Raw genomic sequence first — 12,722 nt, 5'->3', positions numbered from 1 at the left:
TGAATGTGACAATATCTTCTCTGTTTATGCAGGTTGCTCTTCCTTTCCCTGTCATGTATTTTGTTCAGTCACTTAAGTGAAGGCTTTGCTGATACTGAAGTGTTGGCTGTGAGGTGGCCCTTACCTTGCCTCACTTGAACTGCAACTTCAATGAGCTCAAGTAGCAATGCTGACTGGTTAGAGGTTGGGGAGCAACAGCTGCATCAGTGTCTGAAATTGGTGCTATTTTCCACAGTGGATGTGAAATCAACTCTGTGTCAAGGACAGCAGTCTGTTTGTATTCTTCCTTTCATGTTCTTTGCAGGGAGTCCTTATTACTTCCCAGACTGTCCCATTACTGTGATGTGAAAAACTTTCCCCCTTAGACTGTGGGGGACAGGGGTGGGAGGGAGGGAACACTGAGGGGAGGAAAGGTTGATGTGGAGGGAGCAGCAAATATTCCCAATTTTGAGAATCAAAAGAGACTAGCTATAAAATGTAGACTCTTCTGTGCATTATCAAGGTCAAGTGATTTGTTGCTTGTTCTGTTGACTGATGCTCTATCTTGAAAGTGGATGTTCATTCAAAGTTCTAGATTGACAGCTCTGTAGCCCTCAGTTTATCCATTCCTCAGAATAATTTGGCAGCAGATTTGACATGACCTCACTACAGTGGAATGATTGGATGTCTGAAGGGAAGAAAGGGGGTTGAAGCAGTTAGGTAATAGAGAAGGAAGACAGGAGATTAACTGGAATAGCTCACCTGCTGATCCAAAGTGTGATGTCAGTGTTGTGATGTGAGCTTAAGACTGGATTTGCACCTCAAGAATTGGATTCCATGATGCCTGCTGAGTCTTTTGGACCTGCATGCTTCTGATGTGGCTATGTGGACCTTTTGGGAGCTGTCCCTTAATGTCTGAATGCAGAAGCTCTACACTCTACTGAATGTAACTAGAAGCCTGTTAAAAGGAAAAATATGTTTTGGGCAGATGTGCCAGTTGTCACAGATAATGTTACAGATACTGTGGTTTTTTCAATGTCTAACCGCAAAAAAGGAGAAAAATGTTTCTTAACGAATAATGCACAGATCATGCTCTGTTAGGATTAGTGCCTCTAACTGGGCAGATACCTATCAACATTCCTGTGTTTTCTGTAGCTTCTGTGTTGGAATCTTGGTTACTGGATGTTAATTTTTATAAGTTGTAGGGTCAGATGGAGGAACAAATTGCAAGAACAATGAAGATGCATTGTTGTAACCAAACACCTCTGCATTCATTTTCTAAAGGAGCTGGGTTGTTATAGTGAAAGGTAAAAGAGCTGAAATTGCTTTCTCTTGCAGAACTTCATTGTTGAAGAGATCACGAATTTGAGAATTGCAGTGAAAGCCACCTATTAATGTGGCATAGATTCCATGCTGACCAGTGTCACCTGAGAATACTGTTAGGTTCTGTTCCTTGTTTTAATTAGAATTCACAGTTTTTACAAGTTAATCCTCTCTAACTTAGGCCAGAGGGAAAGGTCTCCCATTTGTTTTCACTGCCCTATGCTTGGTTTCGTATGAGAACAGAATTAAAGCTGCTGTTATCCAGGTGTATCTCTGTCTTGGCATTAGCTCACTTCTGCTATGAGTGTACATCCAGGTGCCTGATGAGAAAGGACAGGTAATTCTTGGGAGAAGGGCAGTAGTCTTGAGACTCCTGCAATGAGTATTCATTTCCTGGCTCTAGTACAGAAGTTGTGGATAATGTTGGAGCTATTTGCTTGTTCTCTCCATGCCTAGGTTGCCCATCTGTGAAAGGAGGACTAGAATTTCATGTTCCTTAGCCTATTAGTGTTTACAGAGCAGACAATTCATAATGGGTACATGGGGTAGTCCCCTCTTGGAACAGTTTTGGCCTGTCTGGGGACTGTTTTCCACAGGAGCTCAGGGAAAAGCCATTCCCAAACTGGAAAAGGATGGGGAGGAGAAATGAGAAGAATGCACTGGAGGTGTTCATAGCCTGCCTTGCTTTCAGGGGGAAGACATGACATGAGGGAAGCCTTTCATGTGTTTTGTGGTTTTAGCGTTTGAAAAATAGGAACTTGACTTGTGCGGGGAAAAACCTGGATAAATTTTGGGCCTGTTATTTGCTGTTCCTCTGTCAGGAAGGCATATCCACCATCCTTCAGAGGGCTTCTGCTGTTCATGCATGTGCACGCATACCACATACAGTGTGTGGTATTTGTCTAAATTTTTTCCTTCAGTTGGTAAGATGCTTGTGATTGCTGGTAGTCTGGGAATGCAACCTACTCCTACTTTGTTTTGCACAGTGAAGTAGAAAATGTCACCTTGTTTCAGAGCCTCCTGTCACATTGATTACAATGGTCTTGGAGAAGGACAGAATGATCTTTAGCAGCAGAAACCGATGATTCTCGCAGCTTTCATGTTCTGGAGGAAACACTAGAAATTGTTCAGCCTGGCTATCAATATCCAATGGAGTTGGAAATAAAATAACACAATTTCTTATTCCTACTTAGCTAGCACTAAGACAATTTTTTTAATTAGGGATACATTCTTTTTTTCCTGTTTTGTGCCTTTAGTGTAGTATTGATGAGGAAATAATCTAAGTAAATGCCACTTGCACCTTGTGCTCAGACAAGTGAGGTAAAGACAGGGACTGATTTTAACAAACTTTGATTTCAGCTTTGTATCACCTGAAGGTTTTGAAGATTTGTGAGCTGATTCAAAGGTGGTATCATCATGGCTAGACTGTTCTGAAGTTAAGACAGCGTAATGTGGGATGTGTCTACCTGTGGATCTTCCACCATAACTAGATGTGCTACTTCATTCTGTAGTGTACATCAAGAATGCAGGCTTCTAACTTTGATCCTTATCTAGTGGTTTGTAGTGGGTACAATTTTTGCTTACATTAGATACCTGCAGTATGTGGTTTGTGGGTATTGACACTGTCTTAGGAGCATTTGTTAAACTGCTACCAAGAGAAAGCAAAAAAAATGCTATTATGTTTTTTTGCTAAGGAGAAGTATACATATATCATTGAGCAAACAGAAATGCAACATTTCTCAGCAATTGCTGCCCACAGCATTTTACCAGAAAATTGGAGCATATTTATCATTTGAAGGTGGAATAGGAAAAATTGCAGACTTGTAACTTGAAATGGAACAAGGGACATGAAGATAGAAGACAGTGGTCTATTCTACTCATTAAATATTGAGGCATATGTCAAAACCAATGAAACTGATGAGGGTGCTTCTGTTGATGTTATTGTTATGAAAATTAGGACTGGAAAGGAGATGCACAACAGGATGAAAGCTCTGGGGCATGACAGACACAGGTTTATTAAAACTAGAGTCCAGACAGTAGTGGTTGTTAAAACTGAAAATTGTACAGAAGTACGCCTCCATATCTCATCCTGTCCCTTGGAGGGGGTGGTTGAATGTTATTTGAGTTACAGCAGCATTGAAAAGCCTTACTCAAAGCTGTGCATGTTGACAGTAGGTGCTCTACAAATGCAGAACAGATCCTGTCTCTGACTTCTTTCTTTCTTTCTCAGTGTTGGGCTAAGGGAAAACGTGGCATTAAAAAGTCACCGTGTTTCATGAAAATGCGGTTTCCAACTCCAGTAAAAGCTTGGGGTTTTGTATTTAACTATTGGTTAATGGATTGTGAAAAAATGTGAATTTCTAGGCTCTTATTCTTTTAGTAACGATGCCACCTAGTGGGCTTGATGGGTAGGAAGGACGGTGGGCTGTGTGAAATGGTGGGGCCAATTGGGCTGGATGAGGCTGGAAGTGCGTGTGTTCCCAGTGCTTTGGAAAGGCTGGTGGTATTTTCCTTTGCCAATATTCTTATTCCCCTTATGATTATACGGCCTTACGGAGCAACAGTTTTCTTGTTAACAATTACTTTTTACGCTTAGTTTACTCCGTTGCTATCTGGTTACTTCTAACTTCTTCCTGCTGTAGTAAGAGAAGGCCTATTTGGTGGACTTTAATTTGCAGTTTTAAAAGCAGCAGGTAGTAACTTTGGATTTCTGGACACCTCTATCAAATACATATCAAAGAAATACAGTGCCAACAATAGCTCATTCATTGGGAATTTTAGTGATTTGTACTTCCTGAACACTGCTCCTTTACTCAGGATTTCAAAGGACTTAGCTTGCAGGTTAGTTAATGTAGTTAAATCCCACATTCATCTGAGAATGATGAGGCATGGAGAAATAGCTTCTTGAAACTTGTTGATATTGCTAATATCTGGGGCTGCCCTGTAACCCTTCCACTTACCAATATTGATGAGACGCCTTTGAAGAATGAGATGACTTGATTTTCTGTGCTATCCTCAAGTCCTAAAAAAAAAAAAAATCCCTTTGTTTAAAGTTCATATACCTTCCTTCCTCCTAGTGAAAACATATGCCATATTTTCAAAGGCAAGGGTGGTAGAGAGAACACTTGGACACTTTGGCCTGCAGCATCAACAAAAATAGTTGTTATTACATGCTGTGATATCTTGTGACAGTAATGGACAGAAGAAAACAATTGTGTTAATAGCAGAGCACAGGGCAGTTGCATGAATTTGTTCTACTCATTTACAGGATGAAAAAAAGAATCCTTCTCCCCAGTATGACTAGGTCTCCTTAATTTTTGTGAAGAAATAAAAGATTTGAAAAATCCTTTATCTTTGTAAAATGGCTCTCTGTCTTGTTAAAGCTAGACTCGCAATGTTTTGCATGCTGGCAAAACTCTACTATTTGAGCTCAAGCCATGAGTCTCATGTCAGAGTTAGTATGTGCAATGGCTTAAAAGTGGTGAATCCCACCCATGAAAGGAACAACATGCACTCCTTCTGTTACTTTCAAAGGGGGCTTAGCCAAAAGGCTTTGCCTAACAGCCTCATGGTTTTGAGCCATGTGTATCACTAACCAGGTCATTCACACCTAGTGCTGGAGTGGGCTACATGTTTCCAACCACTCAGCTGCTCTGTAGCTGACACATGGCAACTTGTGACACTTCAGTAACCGAGTAACTCATCATCTACTCAAAGCCCCTTAGCATTGACAAGCTTCAATACTGTGGTGGTAGTATAGGCAACACCTCATCTTTCCACCTCTATTCCTTATCTTTGGTTTGTTAGGAGTCCATCTATGCCTCACTAGGGATTGAACCTCTTGTGTGCTGGGTATGTGGTATATTCATACAGTTTTTGCAAGCTGGATCTATGTGGTTCTCCTGCAAACTGTCAGTAATAACCCGCACATTTCTTTATGCTAACTATGTTCTTGCTGTAAAAGATGACCAAAAGAGTTTGTGGCCTGAAAAATTTGTGTTCAGGTACCACTGTTCTGGTATTTTCTTTAGAATTCTGTATCTTTTCCATTGTTTCACTGAAGAACTACCTGGTCCTGAAAGGGAAAATAGATGCTAAACCACTGCATTTTAACTAAATGCTTGCAGAATCTCAAAGAATCCCCTTAAATGTAGATGGTTGGGAGGAAAAAAACCCAGAAATGCCTGCTTACTAGTTCATGTTGCCATTGAAATACTAGGTTTCTCTGTCACAAGAAACAAGTGTGTGTGAAATAAGCTCATGGTTTGCCTGCAAACCAGAAACATCCCTTCTGTTTCCATTTCATAAGAAGCATTCCTGGGGGAAGACTGCCAACAGTTTTTACATGTTAGCAATTATTATCTTGATACACAGAATAAGCACTGCCTGACAAGGATTTCAGCCCATCAGAAAACATATTTAGCACAGAAACGACAAATGCTAAGGGGATGTGAAAGTATGAAGTAAGAAAATTCAGTCCAGTAGATGAAAAGATGAAAAATGAATTTTGGTAGAGCTCAAAGCCTGAACAAGTACAGGACATCTAGTTTTTGTCTTATCCAGGTGTCTGCCTCTTGGATTTGCAGCTGTATGAACATACTGAGTGTATGCATCAATGCTGTAACTCTGGGGCACCAAAACTGCCTGCTAGCTCTTAATCCTGGCATAGGGATGAAGTGCCACCTGGGCCTGAGGCCTGCCCTGTGTCCCAGTAGATGGAGCCCTTGCTGAGCCTTTCCATTTTCAGTTTCTGCTGCATCTGCCAAACATCCCGGTAGGCAAAAAGTCCAGAAACCGTTGCGAGGCAAGGGTTAGTGGGGTAAGGAGGAAAGAGCAATAGTTGAGGCTTATTTCTTTGCGTGAGCTGATACAGAAGATAAAGGAATTGCTACACAGGACAAGCAGAGATAAAAGAAATTGCCCCGGTAAACCCACTGTGCTTAACAGCTTGAAGAAACTGAAGCGGTTTTGACCAGGGCCTAGTGTTTCATCCCTGCTAGGAATTTAGGGAAGAGGATGCAGTATGTTGGGTCATGATCTAACAATAGTTTATTAAGTCTACTCATGTCATACCACATTAAAGCTTAAATATGTTTCTCCCCAGGCCTCCAAAGAAACTTAATGCCTTTCCCTAGTGCTTTTATCTTTCTTTTCCTTATACTTCAATTAGCAGCAAAAGAGCATGCTTGTTTCCACAGTAAATTTTTTCTAGGTCACGATTTTATCTGGCATTGGAAGTTAAGCAAGGTTAGCCTAGGTTAACGTTTGAATAAAGAGTTTTAAATGAAACCCATGAAGTCTGAGGAGAGATTATTTATGCTGGATTATTTCCATGTTACTTTGGTGGACGATGTACTACTACTACTAGATGCATTTGTGGTGTGAAAGAGTGAGGTCCTGATGGCATATGCTTATTGGTATTAAATAGCATGTGGTACTTCTGTCTGAAGTTATTTTTTGCTTTATTTCAAAGCAGATAGTATGTTGTCATCTTGGTTATTCCATCAAAAGGAAATATTGCCTGATGACTCTTACAGTTCTACAGTGTTTCAGTGACCTGCTGCACTGGTCTACTGCTGCTTAGAAGAATTCTTGTTAGGAGTGATAGATATATGTAAAATGTGATCTTCAATGCATGATAAATGCTTCAGGAAACAAATGTTATTTTGGTGCCAAATGTCAGGGTTTACACTCTGAAGCAAATTGCTGGGTCAAACCAGGATGGTCTGCAGGTATGTCTGCTCATAGAATGGCTGTTTCCTATACATGCGCATTTCAGTGGGCACTAACAGGAACATAGTAAACCAGATTGTATAGAAAACAGATGGCTGCTTCAGCTGTTCACAGATGTCACAGCAGTGGCCTAGCAATGTTCTTTGCAAATACCTATGTATGCTTTTATCTGTTACTGGATGCTAACAAAATCCCCTAAAGGCAAAATGAGGAGCCAGGACTTGTGCAATTAACAAGATTTTATGCAATCATCTGCTTTTTGGGTGAGAGCACTTTGTGTAAGACTGGCTGGGAAGGCTGCTATTTAGAATAAGAGGAAAGCAAATTAAAGCTGGAAGGTGCTTATTAGGCAATGCTAATTAAGAGCTAGTCTGGATGTGTTGTGTGTTGCTGGTGGGGAAAGGACATTTTACTATGGAAAGGAATTTCATGCAAGTGAATGTATGCAAATATGTCTTCTGAATTGCTTAATATAAGGAGGAATCAAGAGGCATGGCTTTTGTGCTCTAGACTACATAATAAGGTGTAAGAGGGCATATAAGGACTGTGGATCCTCCTGTAAGACAGAAGCACAGTTAGGGAGCTGAGAACTTAATTAGAGCAGGGATGTCTAAAATGAGGGGTGTGGTAGAGAGTACACTGATGGTACAGGGTGTTGGGGGAAGAAGAGTGTGACACTGTTAAAGAAGCATTGGCAGGGGTTTTGTATGAAATAGCATTGTTTGAGTTTGCTAATCTACTTCCCTTACCATTGTAAGTGCCAGAATGTCAGCTTCAGAAAAGTGGTAGTCAGCAAAAGGCTTTGCATCACTGAAGCAGATGGACAGAAGCCCTGTCTGATGGGTGCTATCATTACAATTTTTCATTTGACCTCAAGAAAGGTTTTTCAAGGGTAAATGGTTGAAAATGGTGTCTGATTGACACCTGTCACTCAGAATACCTTGAAAGACCTTGCTTCTAACTCTCCTGAGGTACTGTATTAATCCCCCAGGCCAGGGATAGTTCAACAGTAGGGTACACAAATCTATTCCTATTATCATTTAGCATGTAGGAGCCTTAAGCACGGAGAAGGAGTCTGTTTTGCTAGGTGCTGTATAAACACTGAACAAAATATAGCTCCTGTCCTACAGAGTATACTGCATGCAAATTAAGTCAATTACAGAAAGCTTAAAATAACTCTAGCAATTGCTGGCGTGCTGCAAAGAGGCCCTACCACATCCTGTTGGCTGGAGTTTTGTGGTTGACATCTGAGCAGCTTCTCCAGGCTGAAAGACACGGAAGGCTAGGGAAAAAATGCTGGAGTCCCTCTTTTTGAGGACAACACTTGTCTGAAAAAGGGAAAGTTTCTGCTCCTTTACAAGGGAGTAGAATTATGCTTCCCATTAGAGCTTTTAAATCTTCCCTGAGGACCTGTGGGAACGGTGGTCAGCCGACTTAAAAACTAAGCTGTGCTGGAATATTCCTTGCGAAGAGACTATGCTTACAGTGCTGGTCTCTCTTCCTGTGTGAATGAAAGCAGTGGCACAAAAGATAGAGCTTTGTCAAGTAAAGCCAAAAGTTGTAAAGGGCTTTGACATCTTTACTTGAGCAGTGGTACTCATTTATGAAGATAGTCTAGGTAGTGCGAGTTAAAATGTTAAGCAAATATTTCATGCAGGAATGCGTGCATGCCTGCACAATGGTGCAAGTTTGTATTTATAGTATCATGCTCTTGTTTTAAGTGGTATGCTGCCTCTGTTCTTTAAGACTCCCTTTTCTGTTCTGCTAGCTTCTGGTATTCAGCCCTGAAATCTGACTTCCTAGTTGTCGGTGGTGTCCTGCTGGCATCCCTAGAGAGCAGATGATTTACAGTAATTGGTGTTCTTGGTAGCAATCAAGTCTAACTTTCAAGTGGCTGGCAATTCAAGCTGCACTTTGAAAATGCTGATTGAACATGGAAGGCAGCATATATTCTTGATGGAAATAAGGGAGTCAAAGGCTTGCTCTGAAATTAGGTGGTTTGTAATGTTAGCATAAAAAAGCACACAAATTTCTGCAGCCCAGGACACAAGAGAAACCGCTCTTCAGGTTGGAGAATTGCAGACTTGAGCACAACCGAGATAAATCAGAGCACCCCTTAGATGTGGAGTGATGTTTGGGTGAAGATAGATCACTTAGAGAAGCTTTTCTTGACCAAACTGGAGGTCACAGTGAGTGAGGCCTGATGTGGCCAGGTGGTCTGAAAACAAAGGAGGGGTTTGTAGATGAAGTGATGATAAACTTGGATTTATACTGACCTTGTCACCCAAATGCAATCCCAAAATACTTCATAGAAGCATCATGAAACTTAAGCACAGTGACAGCCACCTCTGGGTGGCAGTTTCTGAATGCAGTGTAGCTATGCCACCTGACAGTTCAGGATGGGAAATTCACTGTATGTCTTGCTGGGAAATAACACAAACTACCTCCGGTGTGGTAAGTCTATGTCCTGGTGGGGGTCTCTAGCTCAGTGATAGCTTTTATATTAAGATCTTGGTATGCTAAGGACAGCTCTTCCCTCCAGCACCCTTTCATAGGCAATGCCTCTATCTTGCTTCCCAGTTTTGTATGGTGCAATGTTGTGGCTTATGTAGCAAAGCTCATGCTTCTTCCAGTCTATGTAAATAAACTTACATCAGGCAAGGATTTACTAAAGGAGGCTAGAAGGGCTAAAGCCTATGACAGAAAACCATGAAGGTAATTATGTTCTTACTTCATGTGATGTGATAGCAGTTCTTCCCCCACTCAGACTGGGGAATGCATCTGCCACTGCCTTATATAAAATGGGAAATTTAGCCTCTGGGAATACGCTGGATGTGGCTGTGTAATAAAGACTGCAGCAGGAACAAGAGTCTGAATAATACCAGCGAAAAGAATTCATCCTTTATTTGATACAAACCCTGTAGCTATGGAAAAAAAAATGGTTTGGCATGAAATCTTCATATGAAGGTCTATAATTTGCCATAGCACTGGAAACAATTTTGATTGTTCCAGTCTGGCAGACCAGCTACTGCCATAACTTCTCAGTAGTCTAAAGTAATGTGCATGCCTGCCACATGTTCTGACTCCCAAGGCTCCCAATCTGCTACTAGTTTTCCTTCTACACACTGGAGACTAGCAGAAGACATTTACTTTTCAATTCTAGGAGACACGTTTTTATGCTTATTGCTATCCAACCTGTTGTCAGCCAGGAAGCTGTTCTGTATCTTGCAAAGCACAAATCCTGAAGGAATGATATGCTAAAAAAAAAAATGAATCACAGCAAGAAGTCTTAGGAGAGGGACTCTGTCTTTACTCTCTATCTCTACAGACAGCCCACGCTGGTGTTCTTTAGAGCATTTCACCTTAGAAAATGGTCTTGGTAAAAGATCAATGTGACCCAAGTGTACATACAAGTACTATTAATGGAGACTAAAAATATGATTGAAGTAGAGGGTAAATAAAAAGTTATTAGCACATCTTGTGTGGCTTTTTTGGTTTCGGTTTTGGTGAATGAATTTGCACTGAAGAGGAATATTGGCAAATGTCATCACATCTTTTTTCCTCCCCTAGGCTGTTTGCTGATAGATCTTGCACAGAATGATTGCTATGAATATTTTACTTTGCTGTTCAACAGGCTAAAATACGTTACCCCAGGAAACTAGGAAATATTAATGCTTTCTAATTGGTGAACAATGAGTAAATAATCTAAGCCTTGGATCAGAGGTGTTCAGATAATCTGAATCTAGATAATGGAATAATGAATTTGCATGCAATTTTGTTCTATTGTAAAGCTTAAAGTTCAAATTCTGCACATCCTCCTAGAGTGACTGGAGGGAACTGTATGTCTGCCAGACTTCTCCAGCTCTTGTAGTCAGACAGGCAGGAGGCATGGAAGGACTTGTCTCCTATATCTCAGTAGAATCCTTGGATTTCATATCAACTTCTCTGTTACTGAAATAATCTAATCTTTACCCCAGAAGAGGTAAATTTGCTGTTACACTGGACTATTTGGTCCTGGTATATTGTGTAAATAAATGACTAGACCTTTTTGGCTTTCCATAGAACTCAGGCTAGCATGCCTAAGAAGTTTAAAAGTTCAGTCACAGAATAGTGATTTCTTTTTTTTCATAGCATGACCTTCAGGGATATTTAAGTTTGCAATAGCAGCAACAGGTTCACTCATTTGACAAGAGGTATAAGATTTTCTGCCAAGGCAGCTCGTGTGTGTAAAAGAGTACACAAAGTTGAACTGAGAGACAAGGAAAGCTTATTCAACAATTCTCATTCCCTGTGTTTCCCTTGTAATCTAAGGGCAGTTTTACAAACTGTGTTCCTAAGGAGATTTACAACTGAGGCCCCAAGATTCTGTAGTAAAATACTACTTGCTTTACCTGAGCAAGGGTCCCTTACCAGAGAAGAAAGGAAAAGCCATGCCACATAAGGAAATGAGGGTCAGAAGAAAGGAGCATGTCATCCTGTGTTTCAGCTTGCCTAAACTTAACTGATACTACTGAGAAACACCAATGGGACTGGTTGTTGCTTCATATAGTGGCATCCTGACTCTGCATCTAGCTGTGAAAGAAGAAATTGCCTTTGCCTAATGGAAGCAGGCTGTATGTTACTGTTAACTTTAGTCTACAGGAATAATTAGAAAGCTCATACTGTCACCGCAACAACATGGGGTGACAGAAAAGGTATGACAGGGTAGTCTCTTGACAGGATAAAATGCATATATGCTGTATGTTCTAGCTGAGTTCATTTGCATGCTAGACACAAGAGACAATTTATTGCCTGCGTGCTGAACCCCTAGATAATGGGCAGGTGCTTGATGAGGGTTTGGGTTCCATTACTAGAATCAACTCTATTTGTCCAGCCTTATATTCTGGTTTATTCTTAATTCTCTCTGCATCAGTGGAAGGAAGTCATAGAGAAGGAACTAGTCATTTTTTTAAGCAGGAACTTTTCCCTACCCTTCTTCCAAAGGGAAAGAAAAAGGAATGGTGGCGTATTAGTGCTGCTCTTGTCCCTGGCTAGACACAGCTCTATTACTACTTACATGAACTGCAAGAAGTTAAAAGCTCATGGCACCATGATCAAGCAGCTAAAGGAAGATACTAGGAATTCAGCTGACCTGTTTCTGACTCTGACAAGGCTCCCCAGGTGGCACACAGCAAGTCATTTAACTTACATCTAGCTTGCAGTAACCTTTCCCTAAAAATTATTCCTCTCTAGACCCTTTCCAGTGGCAATAGAGCTCTGACTTACACAGGTCTATATGAATCCTAGTGTTTGTGAATCTTGTGAAGCTACCAGTCTCCTCTGAGGGCCTTGGAAAGGTGCCTGTGGAACTGCAGGCTTGGAGGGAAATTGGTATAAAGCAAGCCTTTTCCCTCACTTGTATTTTGGGTAGGCTAGGCTGGTACTTACTTGAAGTTAGTTTAGGGATGCAATGTGGCAGCAAAGGCAAAAAAAAAGAAAAACCCAAACAAAACAAACCCCCCAAACCAGGGAAGGTTCTTCATGTGGTAAATATTCATCTAGTATAATGGGGAATTCAATCAAAAGAAACTTTGCTACTGAAATACCATCAGAGTGCCTGGGCAAAGGCATTACCAGTCACAATCAATGCACCTGCTGGAAGTCTCCCACAAAATGCTCCCCATATGAACAGGCAGTAGGGTTTCCTG

The sequence above is a fragment of the Pelecanus crispus genome, chromosome 19 (genome assembly GCF_030463565.1).
Source record: "Pelecanus crispus isolate bPelCri1 chromosome 19, bPelCri1.pri, whole genome shotgun sequence".
NCBI classification, from domain to species: domain Eukaryota; kingdom Metazoa; phylum Chordata; class Aves; order Pelecaniformes; family Pelecanidae; genus Pelecanus; species Pelecanus crispus.
The sequence above is the reverse complement of the archived record's forward strand: the minus strand, read 5'-3'. Positions refer to the sequence as shown.